Source organism: Mauremys mutica, chromosome 12 (assembly GCF_020497125.1).
Source record: "Mauremys mutica isolate MM-2020 ecotype Southern chromosome 12, ASM2049712v1, whole genome shotgun sequence".
Taxonomy (NCBI): domain Eukaryota; kingdom Metazoa; phylum Chordata; order Testudines; family Geoemydidae; genus Mauremys; species Mauremys mutica.
In genome coordinates this window covers 15,394,977-15,416,336 of record NC_059083.1, presented here as the reverse complement: position 1 = coordinate 15,416,336, position 21,360 = coordinate 15,394,977, and the positions used below count along the sequence as shown (strand labels likewise).

Genomic DNA, 21,360 nt, shown 5'->3' with positions numbered 1-21,360 from the left:
TCCCACCCCTGCTCTGCTCCCTCCCACACCTTCCTCCAAACCCCCTCCCCTGAGCGATGTGGCTGGGAGCCGGGGTGGGCGGAGCGAGCTGGGGCAGTTCGTTCCATTTCCCACCACTGCCAGCGTTACCTCACAGGGGAACCAAGGTAACTCTATACGTATAGTGGTGCAGGTATCACGAGCTAAGACAAGCCCTTTTTACTCAGAAGAGCAGACCCGCCCTCTGCCATGTGTGTCACCGGTGCACTAGTACGCAGACAGATCACCCCCCCTCTTCCCTACGTGCAGTGCGGGAAATAAAGCCAGACTATAAGTGAAGTTAGAAAACAACAGGTAAGTGTATTGCGGGAATAAGTACAAGGAGGGGAAGGGGATAAGCATGAACTCAACGGTAGCTATGGAAATTAACACAAAACAGTGAAACAGCAGCTTATGACAGGAGCACAAAGCTCAGGCCAAAAATACAAAATCACCTTGGCAATAACCACGTAAAACCCTGACTAAAGAACCCGAATGATCTTCCTATTGGCACGGCGCAGCGGCAGTGAAGCCCAGGACCTGCACTCATTGGATAACTGGAGCCCACCGAGGAGGAGCCCTGGAGAGTCCCTCCATGGCGACCGGGATGGAAGAAGCGGGCCAGGAACCCTCTGGAGATGTCGTCCCCAGGAGCAGAAGCAGGTGAGGTGGAATGTCGTCTTCTCTCTTCTCGTCCCTTCAGGAATGGTGGCATCCTTTGACCATGCATCGATGCCGCGAAGACCTGAGCCGCGCACGCATAGTCACTAGGACGGACTGCGGCACCTGTCCGTGGTCATAGTTCCTTTATGCAGTGTGTGGCGGGAAAACGGTACGGTCCCGGCAAAGGCAGGAAATAGTCTGAGGTAAAATTGTTCTTGGGACCGCCCAGTGGCGGGAAAAAGCAGTTTGATCAAGGATGATCTAGGCCAGCATGACAGAGCACAAAGGAGGTCACAAGATGGAGGTTACAAAATGGTGGTTCAGACTCCATTTTGAATTGCTGCTCTGTCCTTACAAATTAAATCACACCCAACACCAGTGAGTGCGGGAGTGGGCCCGACCTCTGCTGACAGCACCAGGTCCCCCGCTAATACTTCAGCCTGTCCTGGGCCTCTTTCTTTCTATAATTAAACCTTTAGATTGTATATACAAAAGGATTGGCAACGGTGTGATTTTTGGGTAAGATCTGAGTGTGTGGTGGGTCCTTTGGGATCAGAAGAACCTGTAATTTGAGGAGACAGGTTGTAAAGAACCACTCATCTTTCAATCCAGTGTTTGGGATGGGTGATACAAAGACTAGAATGCCTCTGGAAGCTGCTTTTATGACGTCTTGTTAGCCGGTGTGGTGAGATAGAAGTTTCCTGTTGTGGCTGGTTTGGTGTATCTTTTGGGAGGAAAAACACCTGCATTTTGGGGTGTATTTATCCTGTTTCTCAGCAGTGTGACCTGAATTTGGTATTCTCAGTGGTGACCCCCAAAGATGCAGTTACAGGTGGGCAGCTTTTCTCAGCATTAAGGGTGCAGCATGCGTACAAGCTTCTGCTACCAGGGCTCAGTCTCACTTGCAGCCTCCCTGCAGGAGAAACCTGGACATGGCCCGACGGCTGATCAGCCCTTGTGAAAACTTCTCTCCGTGTTGGGCTGCTTAAGGCTCCCAGACAGCCCAGTTAAACGTGATGGGGATTACTGAACATCTTCTTCACATCATATAAAACGTGCTACCAATCCCGAAGGATCAGACACATCACTCAGCATGTTAATGATTTCTTTGCTTCTGACCAAAATACACGCTTACAGCCAGTTCTTATTAACTAAACTAAGATTTCTCACAACAAGAAAAGAGAGAGCATATGGGTTAAAAGATCATGCAGAGATGAATAGAGTCCTTAGGTCAGTTTCACTGTAGAGATGATGCATTAGAATTGCAAAGAGTCCGTTTCAGAATCATTCACCAGGTGAACAATATACATTTCAAGTAACCTACTTCCTGAACATCACCGGTAATTATTTACATGGATTAAAATAAGGTAAATATCCATAAAACAGTTAATAGACAGTTTACTACAAACGTTACAGAGACATGTAGATAATGACGTTATTTTATCTACATGTCAATATTTTCTTTCCATCTCAGATTGAACAAAATACAACCCTTTGGTTACACTGTTAACCCTTAACAAGATGCAAATAAACAGACTATTACAATTACTATCTTCTTCCAGTTCTTTAACCATGAAAGTTTATATTTACATAGCTTATCTAATATGGAATGGCCCTAATTTCCATTTACACACATTTCTAAAATGTGTCTACAGGTTGAATCTGGGTCAATTAGCCTGCAAGTTGCTTAACCCTTTCTGGCCATGTGTCACAGAAGTTTAGATCCTGTGTGGATTCTCTCATGTTTAATGAGGTGTGATCTGTGTGTGTAACTTTTCCCACAGTTCAAGCACTTATGGGGTCTCTCTCCAGTGTGGATTCTCTGATGTGCTCTAAAATGTGATCGCCATGTGAAACATTTTCTACATTCCAAACACTTATGAGGTTTCTCTCCAGTGTGGATCCTCTGATGTGCTCTAAGATATGACCTCTATATGAAATTTTTCCCACAGTCCAAGCACTGATGGGGTCTCTCTCCAGTGTGGATTCTCTGATGTGCTCTAAAATGTGATCGCCATGTGAAACATTTTCCACATTCCAAACACTTATGAGGTTTCTCTCCTGTGTGGATCCTCTGATGTGTTCTAAGATCTGACCTCTGTACGAAACTTTTGCCACAGTCCAAACACTTATGGGGTCTCTCTCCCGTGTGGATTGCCTGATGTTTAAAAAGATCTGACCTCCGTATGAAACTTTTTCCACAGTCTAAGAACTTATGGGGTCTCTCTCCCGTGTGGATTCCCTGATGTTTAAAAAGATCAGACCTATGTATAAAACTTTTCCCACAGTCCAAGCATTGATGAGGTCTCTCTCCTGTGTGGCTTTTCTGATGTTTAACAAGGGATGACCTCCGTATGAAACTTTTCCCACAGTCTAAGCACTTATGAGGTCTCTCTCCTGTGTGGATTGCCTGATGTAAAACAAGGGATAACCTCCGTATGAAACTTTTCCCACAGTCCAAACACTTACGGGGTTTCTCATGTTTAACAACGGATGACCTCCATATGAAACTTTTTCCACAGTCTAAACACTTATTGGGTCTTTCACTTGTGTGGATTCTCTGATGTGTTAGGCATTGACAGGGTTTCTCCTCTCTGTGGCTTCTCCCATGGTTATTAAGGTCTAAGCGGTTGTTGAAGCTTTCCCCATGGTCCAAGGATTGAAGAGGTTTCTCTCCAGTATGGATTGTCTGATGTGTTACAAGCTGTGCACTCAGAATGAATCTTTTCCCACACTGCAGGCCGTCCCTGGGTGTCTCTTCCTTGGGATTTGTCTGCTGCACTCTGGGATCCTTGTCTCTTCCCCCACAGTTAATAGATTCAGCCACTTTCTTCCCTGGGTGGTTTCCCAGCAGCCTCTGTGACCTCTGCCAATTTTCCCAGGCTTCTGCCTGCTCCAAGCAGTGGGAAAAATTCCATGCAGCACTTCCCATAAAGGTCTCCTGTGCTTCCACTTTACCAGGAACTTCTGCATCATGATTCTCCTCTTCATTCTCACTCACTCTCTCATCACCTGCTGGGAGAGAGACAATCGAGACAGGAGTCTGTGCTAAGCAGAAAGAGGAATAGCACCGAGGACAAACCCAACACGAAGACTGAGCAATTGGATTCTCCCTCCACTTCTCACCCAAACACTCACAGAGAAGGAAAGCTGGAAAGGAAACTCCTGCAGCTAACGGGGTGGGTGGAAAGGCATGAGCGATATCTGCTGACCACAGCCCTGCCCTGGGTGAGAGGAGGAAGAACCGAGGGTGCTTACTCACAGCACGTTTTTGGAATTCTCAACTTTTTCCTTCATTCCCCAGATGGTTTCTGTGTCAGCCCTCACCTTTGTGGGTGCCTCTCGGGATCTCTGTTCCTTCGCAGGCCTGGAGATCGGGCACCCACGGCTCTTTCCCTCATTCCAGCTGGGCGATCAGTTCAGGTTTGGGAATGGGAAATCCTGTGCAGGGGTGAAATCAGACCAGATCAGGGTGTTACGGGGTGCTCCAATGCTTTCTGAAAATATCCTTATCAATATGAATATGACATAACTGGAACATGCTTTATGCAAAAGATCCCATGGAAGATCATTGGAAAAGTTGTAATCTACTGAATATGGTTTTCCTATTTGTATGTATGTATCATTCTTATATTTACAGTTAGGAATATGAAGTAGAAATCTAAGCTCCCATTGTGCTTATGCTAAGTGAGGGTCATTAATGATACTTTAAGAACTTAATTGCTCCATTTATCCAGAACAATGGGCTCAGAATGTTTTTTTTTACCTGTAAATCTTCCTGTGTAGGTGAGGATCAGCCCATGAAAAATGGAGACGGGGGTCTTACAGAGGCATGGGACCATGTCACCTGATACTGGAATCCATTTTAAGCCGTTGACTTTTCCGTAAAGAATTGGGAGGGGGACAAGCTGGAACAAAGGACTCCCGCCTTTTGCCAAATCTATATGAGGGGGCTGCCAGTCATGGTGAGGAGACCCCTGCTTATCACCCAAGATGTCTGAGGAACTAACGGACACTAAACAGGGGAAAGGATTGGGCCCAGGTTAGAAATAAGTCTGGTCTGTGAAAGAAGCTTACTGAAACATTTTTGAGGGTGAGAAACTATTATTTGTAACCAGTTTCTTAGTGTATTAAGCTTAGCCTTGCGTGTTTGTTTTATTTTGCTTAGTGACTTACTTTGTTCTGTCTGTTATTACTTAAAACCACTTAAATCCTACTTTTTTATAATTAATCAAATCACTTTTGCTTATTAATAAATCCAGTGTAAGTAATTGCTATACAGTTCGTGCATCTCTCTCTTTTAGTGATGAAGAGGGCGAACACATAAGAAGTTACCCTGTGTAACGTGTACACAGAGTAAGACGGATTTATCTGGGGTATGGATCCTATGGGGGCTGGGTATCTGAGTGCTGGAGATAGGGATCTTGCTGTGCTGTTTTCAGTTAAGATGTGCAGCTTGGGGGCATGGCCCAGACCCTGAATCTCAGCTGCAGCAGGTTAGAGGGTCTGGTTCAACAAGAGAGGGTACTGGGGGCCCAAGCTGGCAGGGAAAGCAGGCTCAGTCGTCATTTCAGCACATCAGGTTACAGTCCCAAGGGGGTTTCTGTGACTGAAATCTTCGCACAGGGCGCATGGAGCATTGGGGGAGTGTCTGTCACAAAGGGCACTGTGGGAACAGAACCTGTCCCCGTGCTGTGCTGGTGGGAATATGGAACCTAAGAGGACAAGAACATGATCACTGAACTGCCTTGGGGGAGGCAGGCGTCTGGGGAGGAGACGGGAATTTTTACACCCTCACTAGGGGTTCCCAGGATCTGAGCCCCATGCCTGGACCCCACAGCGCCTGCTTTGGTACAGAGGGCTGGTCTAGATTAGAGGAGAGAGCTGACTCCCAGGTGTCTGCTAACCTCTGGCCCCACCATGATCCCCACCTGGTCTGCCACTCGGCAGGCCCCTGAGCTGTGTGGAGCAGGCTGGATCCCCCGCAGCGGGTGGCAGTGGATGGCCCTAGGAGCACGGTGCGGGGGGCCGGCTCTCATGGCTGGGCCCCAGCGGCTCCAGGTTCAGCCACAGCCCGTTCTCGCTGCGCAGGATCAGCTCGGGCTTGCGCCGCACAGGCCTGCTCTCATCCAGCCGCACGGCGAAGCGCAGCAGCGTCAGCGCCAGCACCACCTTCATCTCTGCCATGGCGAAGTTCTGCCCGATGCAGTTCCTGTGAGAGAGCCAGGTGTGTCAGCCGGTGCTCTTCGCCCAGAAACCACCCGCCATGTGAGAGCAGGGATGGGGGAGGAGGGACAGACACCCCAGAACGCACTGCCCGCAGGGACAGACAGACGCTGGGGGGAGCCCAAGCCCCCTGTGGGAGAAGGGGCAGATCCTCAGCAATAACAGCTGACCCCAGCACTGATCAGAGGCCAACTCCTGCGTATCCCACAATGCTTCACTGCAGCCAGGGCACCAACAGGGAGCCACTCACTGGTGAGCAGCCGGGGGTGGGGGGAGGAGGAGAAAGGAGGAGAGGTAGTTCGTGCGGCGAGGGGCTCTGAGCCCAGCAGGCAGGTTACCTGGGTCCAGCAGAGAAGGGCATGAAGGCCAGTGGGGGCTTGTTCTTGGAGTTCTCTGGGTGGAAGCGGTGCGGATTATAGACCTGGAGCAGCAAGCACAGGGCATGGTGAGGGGAGCTGAGGGGGGGGTGTCCCTGAGCCGAGGAGGGAGCAAAGGCAGCCCCCGCCCCCAGTACAGCATGGACACCAGGCTCCCCAAGACCGAGCTGCCCACTGGGACCGTGCGCTGGCAGCGGGGATGGTTCTGCCTCCACCCAGCACTCAGAGCCGGGCCGAGCCCAGTGACCCAGCCCTGCCCAGTGTGAATGGGGGTGTGACCCTCACTCCCCTCTAGGCGAGCTCGGGGGCAGGGGAAAGCTTCCTCTCTGGGGAGGGTCGCTGGGAATAGGTAGCTGCTAGACTGCTGGTGTTTCAGCGCCCCCTAGTGCTATGCTGGGGCACTGAGTCAGCAGTGATTGTGAGGGGACAGCTCCCCCTACCGAGCTCCCCAATCCCGCCCCTTGCAGCACAGCGCCCCCTAGTGCTATGCTGGGGCACTGAGTTAGCAGTGACTGCAAGGGGACAGCTCCCCCTACCGAGCTCCCCAATCCTGCCCCCTGCAGCACAGCGCCCCCTAGTGCCATGTGAGGCACTGGGTCAGCAGTGACTGCGAGGGGACAGCGCCACCTACCGAGCCCCTCAATCCTGCCCCCTCAGCACAGCGCCCCCTAGTGTCACATTGGAAGTGGCCGTGGGGTGGAGTATAGCCAAAGGGTAGAACAGAGTGACCAGCAATACCTGGGGCTCTGGCCAGACAGCAGGATTGTGATGCGTCCCGTAGATACTGATCAGACAGACATTCCCTGCCAGAGAGGAAGCTGCCTCCTTAGAGAGGAAAGGGAGAAGGAGGGGAGGGGTTGAGCACCTCAGGGGTTATGGCTGGGGGCAGGGAAGGAGGCTGGTACCTTTGGGTAGGACACGTCCGTCGGGCAGTTTGATGTCCTTGGTGCAGCGCCGGGACACGGCCGTGATGGGTGGGTGCAGGCGCAGACTCTCCTTGATGCACATGGTGGAGAAGGGCATCTGGGACAGGTCCTCCCTGCAGAGAGCAGAGCTTAGCGCTGGCCCCCGAGATGGATGCATGAGATGCCCAGTGTGAGCCCATGAGCCAGGCACCAGGGTTGGGACAGATTCACAGCTGCATGGAGCTGGCACTGAGGGGACGTATGACATCGTGAGTGGCGGGGGAGGGGCACGCACACCTGAGTGGCAGGGTCCTCGGGCACTGGGGAGCAGCCTAGGCCCATCTTGCAGGGGAAGCCCTCCAGCTTGCGGGGTTGGCAGAGGTGAAGGGACCCCAGCGGGGAGGGGAGGGCAGCAGTTGGACAGAACATGTGCTGCCCTAACGGCACACGGACTGCCCCCGCCGTCCGTGGCGGCAATTCGGCGCGCTGCTTGGAGGCAAAAACAGTAGAGCCGGCCCTGAGCACAGCCAGGCCGACCCCACAGGCATTCGCAGACAGACCAGCGAGTGGAAGCACCAAGCACCAGCCTCTGCCCAGTGAGCTGAGGAGCTCCACCCCCAGTGCTGACCAAAGCCTGGTGCAGCCACTACAGAAACCCCCCAACACCTCCAGACTCACCTTCCCCGGAAGGCCCCCTGCTCCTGCCCAGGCCGGCAGTAACACCCACCAGTTCAGGGACCCATTCCATGAATCCGGACGGGCTCGCTGCGGCCAGGCCAGGAAGGGAGGGACCCTGCAGCCCATTCTCCCAACTCTGACCTCCCGCAATGAGGGGGCTCCCACCCTCGGGTCAGTGCAGGGCCCTGCTGGGACAGCTGCCCCCGTGTCACTCACTCCTGGCAGTTGCTGTTGTAGCTGAAGATGCATTTCTGCAGACTGTCCAGGGTCATGAGGCTGACCTGTTCAAACATGTCCAGGGAGGTGGAGCCTGACACCACCAGCCTGCGCCACTTGGCCTGTGGGAGATCAGTGCCCGTGAGAGCCGTACCCGAGCAGCTGCCCGCAGGGACGGCATTGCAGAGCCCGGTGCCCACGCAGTGCGGGTGGGCCAGCGTCAGAGACAGGCAAGCAGACAGGGGAGTAGGTTAGTGGATTGGTGCAGTGACAGGGCTGGGCATACGCTTGGGACGGGTGCAAGAGCAGTGGGCAGGCGGGTGGGTGGGCAGGGTATCGGTGCACTATATGCCCTGGAGTGAGGGGGGGGTGCAGGGCCAGGGGCACAGTGTAGTGATGGTGCAGCATATGCCACGGGAGGAGGGCAGGGTCACAGGCAGGCTGGGGGTAGCAGGGTGCCAGGGCCAGGGCCAGCTCCAGACCCCAGCACGCCAAGCGCGTGCTTGGGGCGGCACACCATGGGGGGCGCTCTGCCGGTCGCTGGGAGGGCAGCAGGCGGCTCCGGTGGACCTCCCACAGGCGTGCCTGCGGAAGGTCCGCTGGTCCCGCGGCTTTGGTGGAGCATCAGCAGGCGTGCCTGCAGGAGGTCCACCGGAGCCGCGGGACCAGCGGACCCTCCGCAGACACGTCTGCGGGAGGTCCACTGGAGCTGCGGGACCGGCGACCGGCAGAGCGCCCCCCGCGGCGTGCCGCCATGCTTGGGGTGGTGAAATCGCTAGAGCCGCCCCTGGCCAGGGCAGCTTGTGCCGTAGGAGGGACCAGAGGCACAGGCATGGATTTGGTGCCGTGGGGGGAGGGGAGGTACTCACATGCATGATGTCAGTGCTCTGGTTGAAGATCTTCACGTAGGGCTTCAGGATGTCGAAGTGGAAGGCTGGCGTCAGCATGCGCCGGTGCCGCACCCATTTTGCACCATTGCTCAGCAGCAAACCATCCCCTGAGATGACAGGCACTCAGCTCAGAGCCTGGTAGCCATGGCAGAGATCCCGTAGCCCAGGCCCCCAGGTCACAGCCAGCTGGGGTGCTCAACGAGACCCAACCTCCCTGGTGCATGTTGGGCAGGCACGAGAGTGTGCATGGGTGTGCAATGCGTGCACGGAGCGTGGGTGGGGGTGTGAGTGAAATACGTGTGTTTGTGGGGACACGTGGGCATGAACATGCAGGTGCAGGTGCGTAGTGGTATGTGCAGGTGCGTGGTGGTATGTGCAGAGAGGTGTGTGCGCATGTCAAGGTCTGTGCGTGATCCTGTGCACACCCATGTGCTGGTGCTCACGGCTATGGCATGAGTAGCTCCAGCTCCACACCGACATAAGGACAGACAGGCTGGGTCAGCCCAATGCTCCATCCAGCCCCATGTCCTGTCTGCCGACAGTGGCCATACCCCCTTAGTCACCTCTTTTCCGAGCTGAAAATTCCCAGTCTTTTTAATCATTCCTCATAAGGAAACTGTCCCAAACCCCAATTCCAATATAACTTTTTTGAGATGGGGCAACCACACCTTCCCGCAGGATTCAGGATGTGGGTGTACCATGGATTTATACAGAGACAATAGGATATTTTCTGTCTTATTATTTATCCCTTTTCTAACAGTTCCCAACATTCTGTTCGCTTCTTTGGTTGACGCTGCACATTGAGTGGATGTTTTCAGAGAACTATCCACAATGACGCCAAGATCTTTCTTGTGTGGTAACAGCTAATTTAGGCCCCATCCATTTGTATGTGTTGTTGGGATTATGTTTCCCAATGTGCGTTACTTGGCATTTATCAGCATTGAATTTCATCTGCCATTTTGTTGCCCAGTCACCCAGTTTGGAGAGATCCTTTGGAAACTCTTTGCAGTCTGCTTTGGGTTTATCTTGGGCAGTTTTGTATCATCTGCAAATTTTATCACCTGTGTGCCCCCTTTTTCAGATCATTTATGAATATGTTGAATAGCACTGGTCCCAGGACAGACCCCTGGGGGGCACCACTATTTACCTCTCTCCATTATTCCTACCCTTTGTTTCCTGTCTTTTAACCAGTTACTGATCCAGAAAGGACCTTCCCTCTTATCCCATGACAGCTGACTTTGCTCAAGAGCCTTTGGTGAGGGAACTTTGGTGAGTCACCCCCTTTCCCTTGGTTAGTCAAGGACCACGATGAGGTAATGCTCACATGACCCCGAGGGCGGGGGGAGCATAGCCAAGAGAGAAGAAAGAACATGATAAAAGGGAGAGACGTTTGCCAGGCTCTTCCTCTCTCGTCCACCTCCATCTACAAATACCACCACCAAGTGACTGAAGCATTGCTCAAAGGAGAGAGCCTGGCTGAAGAGCAACCAGCCAGCCTGTGGTGAGGAGCATCTAAGTTTGTAAGGGCACTGAAAGTGCTAAGATCAGCTTAGAATGTGTTTTGCTTTTATTTCATTGGACCAAATCCAACTTGCTATGCTTAGATTTTAAGTGATTATAATCAATCTTTGTAGCTAATAAATCTGTTTGTTTATCCTACCTGAAGCAGTGTGTTTGGTAATAATAATAATAGGAGATATACCTATCTCCTAGAACTGGAAGGGACCTTGAAAGGTCATTGAGTCCAGCTCCCTGCCTTCACTAGCAGGACCAAGTACTGATTTTTGCCCCAGATCTCTAAGTGGCCCCCTCAACTCACAACCCTGGGTTTAGCAGGCCAATGCTCAAAACACTGAGCTATCCGTCTCCCCCACAACTTGGTTTGAAGTGTGGCAGAGACTCTCCTTGGGATAACAAGCCTGGTACATATCAATTTCTTTGTTACACTGATGAACTTATATAAACTTGCAGGCTCCAGCAGGCATAACTGGACACTGCAAGACGGAGGTTCCTGGGGTTGTGTCTGGGACCAGAGATATTGGCTAGTGTCATTCAGTTGCATTGTCCAAGGAGCAGTTACATGCCAGAGGCTGTGCGTGAACAGCCCGGGATTGGGGGTTCTCACAGCAGAGCAGGGTAAGGCTGGCTCCCATGTCCTTGGGCGCGATGGCAGCTGTGGGGGAGACCAGAGACAGGGCAGGCTCGGGAGTTAGTGCTGAGGCACACACACGGCACGGGGGGCAGTAATGGGGCAGACCCCGGCGCTAGCGCTCAGACACACATGGCACAGGGGGCGGTATTGGGGTGCACCCCGGTGCCAGCGCTCACACACACACAGCACAGCATGGGGGACGCTAATGGGGCAGACCCTGGCGCTAGCACTCAGATACACACGGCTTGGGAGGCTGTAATGGGGCACACCCCGGCACTGCTGCTCAGACACACAGAATGGGGGGCGGTATTGGGGTGCACCCCGGTGCCAGCGCTCACACACACATACACGGACCAGGACACAGGGAAGGAGCCCCGGCTAGAGCTGCAGGACCTATTAGTCTGGAAAGGGGCAGCCACAGGAACGTGGGTCTGTCCAGCACCCGCCTGCTCCACTGGCTGTTTCCTAAGGAGCGTTGGAGCATCCCTCTGTGAAAGGAGCCCCCGTCAGACAAGGCAGAGCCCTGCTGGACACCCTGCTCCAGGCTCCTCCCTAGCAGCCAGGAGGGCGGCTGCTGGGGCAGCAGGACAGGCTCAGTGAACAGGGTGAAGGAGCCACATGACAGGGACCAGGCGCTGAGCCACCAGGCCCTCACGCAGAGCAGGCTCTGCTCCGAGCGAGTCACTGGACAGGCAGGACACGGGGCACAAGCAGCATCTGCAGCCTGGGCCGGGCCTGCAGAGCGACAGACACTGCACCTGGGGCAGTCACGGACCGTGAGAGCTCGGCAGTCACATGGGGCCTTCACAGTACAGAGCTTGGCATCTTCAAAGCTCCCTATTAATTGTAATCCCCGGCTCTGGGAGCAGGGTGGCGATCCTGTGGCTACCACAGGGCCTGAAGAGGGCTAGGAGCCAGGAATCCTGGGTTCTATTCCCATCTCTTCCACCCCCCTCTCTGAACCATTCTCCAGATTTCCCCTGACATCCCACTAGTCTCACGGTCATGCACCCCCCACACTCTCTGTCCCCCAAGAACATTGGGCATTTAGTCCTTATGAGACCCCCCTGACCTGTTTCTCCCCTGCACCACCTCCCTGATTGTCCCCTTCACCCCTGCTGCACTCCCTTCAGGACCATGGACTGAGCTGACGAAGCGGGGGGGGGGGTGTCCCTGAGCTGGCTAGATGCTATCAGACCCACTGGGCTGCCCCCACTCGCCTATCACCAGCCAGGGATGCCGGCAGGGCTGCAAGGAACCTTTGTTCCCATGAGTCACTGGCGCAGAGGCTGATGGCAGCTGCAGCCAGGGGGACGTGCTCCTCTCAGGATGCTAAGGGCTGGCTACAGCCTCTGCCCCAACCCCTCTGGGGCCAGGGGAACTCACTAAGGACCCTGGGTTGGCAGCAGCCATGTGCCGAGCAGAGCTCAGCCCAAGACCTGAGCCCTTCCCCAGCTCCAAGAGCCAGGCAGCTTCCTCCTCAGCCCTGTGGAGGAGGGCTGGTCTCAGCAGCCAGTCCTCCTGGCCAGGGGCTTCTCTAGGGAGCAGCACACACAACAGATAGTTCCAGGCGCCTGCTGGGAATCCAACCCCTGCTGAGCCCCAGGATGGACACACAAACTCCTGGCGCTGGGGCCACCCTCACTACCTGACTCCAGCAGCACGGGTTTAACTGCCTCTGGGTGGAAGAGCGGCAGAATGGGAAGCCAGGGGCTAAACCACCAAAGGCAGGAGTGGCCATAGCGCCCGACAAGCTCGTCCACGCACTGCATCCCCTCCTCCGTGTTCTGACCCTACAACGAGGAGCCATGGGCCAGCTGGGACTCCGGCCAGGACGACGCGCTGGGCCCAGTGCCTGACTCAGCCCACTGCAGGAGCAGCAGCTCCCCAGGCAGATGCACTGCGGGCTGTTCTCAGAGTGCCCCCAGCTTCATTTCTAATGAGGGAGGGGAGACTGCCCTCACCTGGCAGTAGGTTGGATGGGGCCACTTGGGGCTCCCTGTGTTATCGCGAACACGGGCTCCCAGCTGTTCTCTGTGCAGAGCTGAACCAAGGGGCATGAGCCCTCAGCCCTGGCATGAACTAGCTACGTGCATTCACACAGCCCCAGCACTGCACCCCTGCCCTGTGCTTCTCTGCCATCCAGCTGAGCTGAGCAGGAGATTGAGTGCTGAGCCACCCCACTGGACTGGCAGCTCCTGAGCCCCGAAACACCCCTGTCCTGGCACAGTGACATACAGCTCTGCTCCGGGGAGCAACTCTCTCCGCTCAGACCCAGCCATTGGCTTGGAGCACTAAAGCCAGATCTCCCCCGTCTGCGTCCTGCCAAGCCAGCCTGGCACTGGGGGAGGGAGCAGGACTCTGTTCCTGCTACTGCATCAGCAACAGGGATTGTTTACAAAGTTTCAGCAGATGGAACTGGGTCCCTGGGCACAGCCCCTAGCTGCTGGAATGGGCAGCAGTTCAGGGATGAGCAAACAGGCCCCGCTTAGCTCCACGTGCCCTTGGCCCTGCGGGCCCAGGCGCCACTTGGAACAGGGCTAATTGGAAAGAGTGGCAGCAGTACGTTAACGGGAACAGAGATGTCGCCTCCACAAGGGGGTGGCAGAGGATGGAGCAGGAGCCCCCAGGCCAGGGAGCACCAACCAGGCCGGGGACTGGACTCCTTCGGAGTCTGGCTTCTGCTCATGGCACATCCCCCTGCAGGGCACAGCCCCAGCAACTCGCTCACCAGGGCGGTGCTAGGGGGGCAGAGCTGCAGAGAACCCTCACCCTCTGCTACACCCGCTGACTCCTCTCAGCACCCGGGTGACTGGCACTACGAGAGACACCAGAGCACTGGGCAACCAGCCCTAGCAGGGGCCACTCTCCGTGGGTGGCAGGGAGGGGACAGGGCCAGCACAGGCTCCCCACGTCACTGATCATTGCTGGCCATCACTATCCTGCCTCTGGAGTGTTTCCGCGTCCTCCCCATGGGGCCCAGCTGCTCCCGCAAGACCAATGATGACACAGGTCCCCAGTGGGGAGGTGGCTCTGCTTGCTGCCCCCAAGGAGTTCAGCCAGGCAGTGCCCTTGGCCCTGCTGCTCAGAGTGTCTGAGCCATCACCCTGCCCAGGCTGGAGGGGTCTTTGCGGTGTAGCAGCTCCTGCTGGGTGCTGCCTTAGGTCTGCCCTGCATGGCTGGGTCTCTCCTGCTGTTCCCAGGAGCCCGGGCACAGCGCTGGTGGAGCTGAGAGCCTCAGTCCCAGCTATGGACCATTGGCTCTCCATGCAGGAGACAGCCAGTCTGTGCTCCCGGTGCCCAGGAGAGGAGTTGCTAGTGCTCAGTGGCTCTGGTGGGGTGAGGGCTTGTCCATGGCTCCAGGCAGCACCAGGTGCGGGTTGGGGGGGTGGTTGCCACAGGGGCACCATCTCCTCACTTCTAAAGGTGGAGCAGTAGCTGTCAGGAAGCTCACAGTCTGCAGCCCGTGGAGGCGCTCTGCCTGCTCCTGCACACCTGCCCCCCCCCATGGGGCCCAGGGGCATCGCTGGACTCCGGCCCATCCCCATATGGCAGCAGGCAGCTTGCGGGTGCCCCTGCATCCAGAGGGTAGCAGGGGCTGGCTGGGCTGGGCTGGACTCCCCAGAGCAGCCAATGACACAATCTCTCAAGAGTCAAACAGGAATCAGCCCATACCAGGGCCCAAGGAAGACCCCCATGAACACCTGGCCCCCGCAGCTACATAGCCCCATTTTATTCCCCTGCCTCCCTGCGCAGAGCACGTTGACGGCCTTCACCCAGGGTGAGCTGGTGCAGACACTGGCCTGCAGTTAAGAGCAGTAACATCAAGGGAGCTGGAGAAGCTGGACTAAGGCAGCCCATTCTCTGGGGGGATCCAGAACTGCCTCGGAGGAAGGGGATGCTGCAGAACCCAGCCCGGGTCCAATGGGGTTTCCAATGCAGCACGGCCCCCGAGACAGACTAAAGCTTCCTGGGGCTGCCTGGGCAGAGCTGTCCCACAATGAAGCAGGGAGGCAATAGCCCTTCCCTCCACTGTGCCCCCACCTCCAATAGCACAGTGACAGCAGGGGAGGGGTCCAGGAGGAGCCACCAGAACAACTCAAACGCTGGAAAACCAGCCTCTCCGGGGAAGGCCATAGGAGCCCAATGGATTTAGTTTCTTCAAGAGCAGGAAAACAGGTGCCTAGATCCCAGCTACCAGCCCCTCCCTGGGCAGCAATGCCTGGCAGCAGAGGGCTCTGCCATCCAGCAGGAACAAACTCAGACTGGCAGCGCCGTGCAAGTGTTTGACAGGAGGGGAATGAGCCCTGGGAACAACTGGCCCAGGGACACAGGGGCTTTGCCATCCCTGGGAGTCTTTACCTGGAGATGGGCTGTCCCTTTGTAACACTCCCTCCAGCACAGCCAGGAGCTCGGGGCCGGCTGCAGGGAGCTCTGGGGAGGGTCTCTGGCTTGTGTGACACGGGCAGTCAGATTAGAGGAGCAGAACGGTCCCTCCTGGCCTGACCCACCCTGCATTCAGCTCTGGGCCCCCTGGCCCCCTCTCTACGGTAACCCAATCCCAGCTGTCAAGGCCAGAAGAGGCTGCTGGGCCCACAGTGCAGAACCCAGAGGAGAGCAGCCAAGGTGGCAGGGAAGGATCGGTTCACCCGGGCAGGAGCGAGTCAGTTGAGCCAAGGGGTCTGCACTGATTATGTACGAGAACATGAGGGTTACGACCCACGGGGGTGGGGGTGGGGGGGTTGACCTGGAGCAGAGCGAGATCCAGGCTGGACAGTGCAGCCCCTGTGGAGCTATTGCTGGGAGAGGCCCATTAGCTCCCCAGGCGGATTGTCCCCTCTGGTGCCTTCCCCAGGGCTCTGGTTGGGCTGCTCTGCAGGGCCCCAGGTGACTGGATCCCAGCCCCACCCTGGGGAAGATCAGGAAAACCTTCATACCAGCATGATGTCACACTGGGGGTCAGGGCCGGCTGTAGGCCAATTCAACCAATTCCCCCGAATCGGGCCCCGCGCCTAAGAGGGCCCCGCACCCAAGCCCTGCCAGTGCGCTGTACCGGAGTGGCCCAGCTTCCCCAGGGGCAATTTAAAGGGCCTGGGGCTCCCAGCAGGGGCTGGAGCCTCAGGCCCTTTAAATTGCCACCAGAGCCCCACTGCTGGAGCCCTAGGGGCTATTTAAAAAGTCTGGGGCTCCCCTTGCTTCTACTGCCCCGGCTCTTTAAATAGCCCCTGGAACACCACCGCTTCCCCAGGGCTCTCGTGGCTATTTAAAGGGCCAGGGTGGTAGAAGCAGGGGAGCCCCAGGCCCTTTAAAAAAACCCCAGAGTCCTGGGGTAGCGGGTGGCTCCAGCTGCCTCTACTGCCCCGGTCCTTTAAATAGCCCCCGGAGCCCTGCCGCTTCCCCAGGGCTCCCATGGCTATTTAAAGGGCTGGGGCGGTGGAAGCAGGGGAGCCCCAGGCCCTTTAAATAGCCCCCGAGCAAAGGGCTGCTGCTGCTACCCTGGTGGGGGAGGGAGGAGGAGGGGGCACTCACTGTACAGGGTGGGCTGTACCCCCTGTACCCGCACCCCCTGCCTGCAGCCAGCCCCGCACTCCCTGCCCTGCCTGCAGCCAGCCCCTGCCAGCACCAGCCCCACACCACCTGCCCTATCTCCAGCCAACCCCTGCCGCACCCCCCTGCGGCCCTGCCTGAAGCCAGCCAGCCCACCCCACATCCCCCTGTCTCCAGCCAGCCCCACACCCCTTGCCCTGCTTGCAGACAGATCCTACCTCCAGTCAGCCCCTGCCCTGCCTCCAGCCAGCCCCATGTCCACTGGAGCCCTGCAGTTCCCAGGGCAGTAACCCTGCACACCTGCTTCAGTGAGGGGGGCAGGGAACAGCTGGGACCCACACATGTGCACACCCTAGAGTGACCAGACAGCAAGTGTGAAAAATTGGAACAGGGGTGGGGGGTAGTAGGATCCTATATAAGAAAAAGACCCCAAAATCGGGACTGTCCCTATAAAATCTGGACATCTGGTCACCTTAGCACACCCCCAAGGTGTGGTGGGGACCCACACATGTGAAACGGAGCTCATTTCTAGTTCAGGCCTATCTTTTTAAAAAAGAACTTTAGGCAGGGTTAACATACAGCCGCATTTTCCCAGACATGTCCAGCTTTTTGGTTCTTAAATCGCCATCCGGGAGGAATTTTTAAAAATACGGACGTATGGTAACCCTATTGGTACAAAAAATACATACTGTGGCACATCCCTTAAAGCAGAACTTTTTACAGGGAACCGGTTGCTAAGAAATGAAAGGCTTTTTTTTACAAGTTTTTTTTTTTTTAGTCATCCCTGCCGGGGCCTCGCCAAAAATGTTCGAATTGGGCCCCACACTTCCTAAAGCCGGCCCTGCTGGGGGTGAGGGACTGGCTGGGAGCCCTGTCCCTTGGGATGGTCACAGCAGCCTGGCCAGGGCCCTGGAGAACACACTGCTGAGGCCAGTCCTGCATAGGTTCCCCGGGGACAGGCTAGAGGGGCCCAGGTAGTGTCTCTCATCTCTAGCCCCACAGGTTGTGTCTACACTGCAATTAGACACCTGTCAGCTGACTCGGGCTCCAGCCTGATCCCAATGTCTATACTGCAGTTCTACAGCCCTGAGCCTAAGTTCTGGGACCCCATGGCGGGGAGGACCCAGAGGCCAGGCTCCAGCCCCAACCAAAATATCTACACTGCAGTGTAATGGCCTGTCATAACTATAAAGGGAAGGGCAACAACCCTCCTGTGTACAATTCTGTAAAATCCCTCCTGGCCAGAGGCACCAAAATCCTTTTACCTGTAAAGGGTTAAGAAGCTCAGCTAACCTGGCTGACACCTGACCTAAAGGACCAATAAGGGGACATGATACTTTCAAATCTTGGGCGGGGGAAGGAGGCTTTTGTTTGTGCTCTTTGTTTTGGTGGTGTTCACTCTTGGGACTAAGAGGGACTGGACATCAATCCATGTTCTCCAAATCTTTCTGAACCAGTCTCTCATAGTTTTCATCTTTGTTTTCTCAACCCGTATATGTTCCTTTTGCTAGAGGGTTTACCTCTGTTTGCTGTAACTTTAAACCTAAGGCTAGAGGGGGTTCCTCTGGGCTCTCTGAATCTGATTACCCCGTAAAGTTATTTCCATCCCGATTTTACAGAGATGAACTTTACCTTTTCTTTTTAATAAAATTCTTTTAAGAACCTAAATGATTTTTCCTTGTTTTAAGATCCAAGGGTTTTGGATCCGTGTTCACCAGGACTAATTGGTGAGGGTATACTGTCAAGCCTACCCAGGAACAGGGGTGTAAGGACTTGGGGGGGGGGAGGAATTAGTCTCACATCTGCCCAGGAAAGGGGGGGGGCGCTCGGGACTTGGAACTCTGCCTCTCCCCCCAACTATTTCCCAAGTGCCACCACCAAGATTTGAAACATGCTTGGTGGTGGCAGCTTACTGTTACCCTAAGCTGGTAAATAAGCTTAGGGGGTCTTTCATATGGGTCCCCACATCTGTACCCTAAAGTTCAGAGCGGAGAAGGAAGCCTGACACAGCCCGAGCCAGCTGACACGGGCCAGCCACGGGTGTCTACATGCAGTGCAGACATACCCTCAGTCTCACCACCACCCCCAGGAGCCAGCGTACCTGAGGCTGTTGTGATCGGCTTGAGGTAATCAGGGTGCACCAGGGCCAGGACTGGTAGGAAGGGCCCCATCCATGTCACACAGGCCTGGGAGAATGTAGCCACTGTTTGGGACACCAAACTCAGCCCCTCCTCATCAGATATGAACTGCAGGAGGGACAGGGCAGAGTTAATATAGGGTAGGATTGGGTCCCTCCTAGAGTCCAGAGCAAGTCAGTGCACACCAGATGGGGCAGAATCAGATCCTCTGATCAGAGGCAGGGATCTGCCCACTGCCACGTGCCGTGCCGCACCAAGTGTATCTGTCAAGACCCTCACTCCTGAGCATGGCCCATGCCTGATATCACGGCACATGGTGATTGGCTACGCCCTTGCCACAGCTACACCAGGTGGGGCCATCCCGCCAAGGGCTTTATAACCCTTCCTGCTCCACAGCAAAGGCGACCGAACAGGCCCAGGGGCCACTCACCGCCAATGCAGGCAGAGCCATGGGGGTGCAGCGGGCTGGCAGGGGTGGCACAGGGCTGGGCCAGGGAGCATGGCAGGGGCAGGGGCGAGCAGAGAGGCTTCTATGGATTGGTTCCCTTACAGCCCCCTGCCACTGGGCAAGTGTCTGGGCACCGGAGCCCAGAGTCACCCACCAGGGCACATCCCACACTCAGCCTTGGGCCCTGCCTGGAGAATGCGGCATTTGAGTGCAGGGCACTGGGTGGGTAGGGGGCCATTCACCCCCCCCCCTCATTCTGCATGTGGGCCAGAGCCCCAGCTGCCCCACCACTCCCGCCCCATCCAGTGCCAGAGATGGAGCCCAGGGCCCTGCTGTATCAGGGGTGCATCAGAGCCAGCAGCCATAGGAAGGGCCCGATCCACAGCAGGATGGGAACAGCAGTGTGACCGATGCCTCTGACTCCAGCTTCCTCGTTGGGTTCAGACGCTGCCCACTCTGGTGCCAGACAGGGCGTGTGCTGAGAACCTGGTGGAGCTGTCCCAGGACCCTTGTCTCCTACCCCTGCTCGGTCCCAGCCCCATTCCCATGTGTCTGATGGATGGGCACGACTCCCTGAGCAACCTTCCAGGCCATGCACCAGCTGGGAACAAAACCTTTCACCTGGGATGGAGGGAGAGGCCTGAACCAGCAGAGTCACCTACCCCCAGCCCTCGCAGGGGCTATTCCACCAGCCCCTCCCTTGGGGTGGGCAAGGGTGGCATCTCCCAGCAGGGATCAAGCCATGTCTCAGTGGCAGCAAGGAGTAAGAGGGAAGAGAAGACACTCGCCCCCTCCCCACCTCCACGTGACATGACACCTACCATTCCCAAGTGTCCCAGCAGCCAGTTGCGACGCGGGGGCTCTGGGAAGCAGCGCAGCCGCTGGCAGTTCACATAGTAGCAGTGCCAGGAGTTCCCGAGCTGCAGGAGGGTGCGGAAGAGCAGGGCCAGCAGGGCAAGGAGCAGGGCGGAAATGGTGTAAGCATGGAGGGGGGTCCGCTCCATGCTCAGCAGCTCCAGCACCCAGTCCGTGAATGGCAGCATCCTGTGGGGAGAGACAGGGCGTTACCAGGGCTGAACTGCCACTGGGTCCCTTTGTGACAAGCTGTAGGTTACTGAGCTACTGAGAGGTAGATACGATGGAGGGTAGGGATAGGGTCCAGAGTGACCTAGGCAAATTGGAGGATTGGTCCAAAAGAAATCTGATGAGGTTCAACCAGGACAAGTGCAGAGTCCTGCACTTAGGAAGGAAGAATCCCCTGCACTGCTACAGGCTGGGGCCGACTGGCTAAGCAGCAGTTCTGCAGAAAAGGAACTAGGGGTTACAGTGGACGAGAAGCTGGATACAAGTCAGCAGGGTGCCCTTGTTGCCAAGAAGGCTAATAGCATATTGGGCTGCATTAGCAGGAGCATTGCCAGCAAATCGAGGGAAGTGATTATTCCCCTCTATTCGGCACTGGTGAGGCCTCATCTGGAGTATTGTGTCCAGTTTTGCGCCCTCCACTACAGAAAGGACATGAACAAATTGGAGATAATCCAGCAGAGGGCAATAAAAATGATCAGGGGGCTGGGGCACATGACTTACGAGGAGAGGCTGGGGGAACTTGTTTAGCCTGCAGAATAGAAGCGTGAGGGGGAATTTGATAGCAGCCTTCAACTACCTGAAGGGGGGTTCCAAAGAGGCTGGAGCTCGGCTGTTCTCAGTGGTGGCAGATGACAGAACAAGGAGCAATGATCTCAAGCTGCAGTGGGAAAGGGGTAGGTTGGATCCCCCACACAGCCAACAGCCCTTCCTGCTCCCCAGAAGCAATGTGTGTGTGTGTGTGGGGGGGGTCTCATATCCCACTCTCCCCTCCCCCCCCTCCCCGATTCCTGTCGGGGTTTATATCCACTGCAGCCACCTGACTCTTCCCCAGGGCACAGGCCTGGGGTCTGTAAAACCGTCACGGAGCTTCCCTGGGTGGGCAGGGCACTTGGCGGCAGGGCGCCGGCTCCCTCAACCCTCGCCATGCTGCAGAGCGGCCAGTGCTCGCACCTGCCCTCCGCAGCGCCCACAGCCCCTCTTCCCAGCTCACCTCCGCTGCACAGCTGGCTCCCGCTCCC

At 56.1% G+C, this 21,360-nt stretch overlaps 2 pseudogenes; both read right to left on the bottom strand.

Moving 5' to 3' along the window:
• Positions 1–350: 350 nt before the first annotated feature.
• On the bottom strand, positions 351–4,523 carry LOC123346599 (annotated as a pseudogene).
• A 1,024-nt stretch (positions 4,524–5,547) lies between these two features.
• LOC123346598 lies at positions 5,548–20,971 on the bottom strand (annotated as a pseudogene).
• Positions 20,972–21,360: the final 389 nt, after the last annotated feature.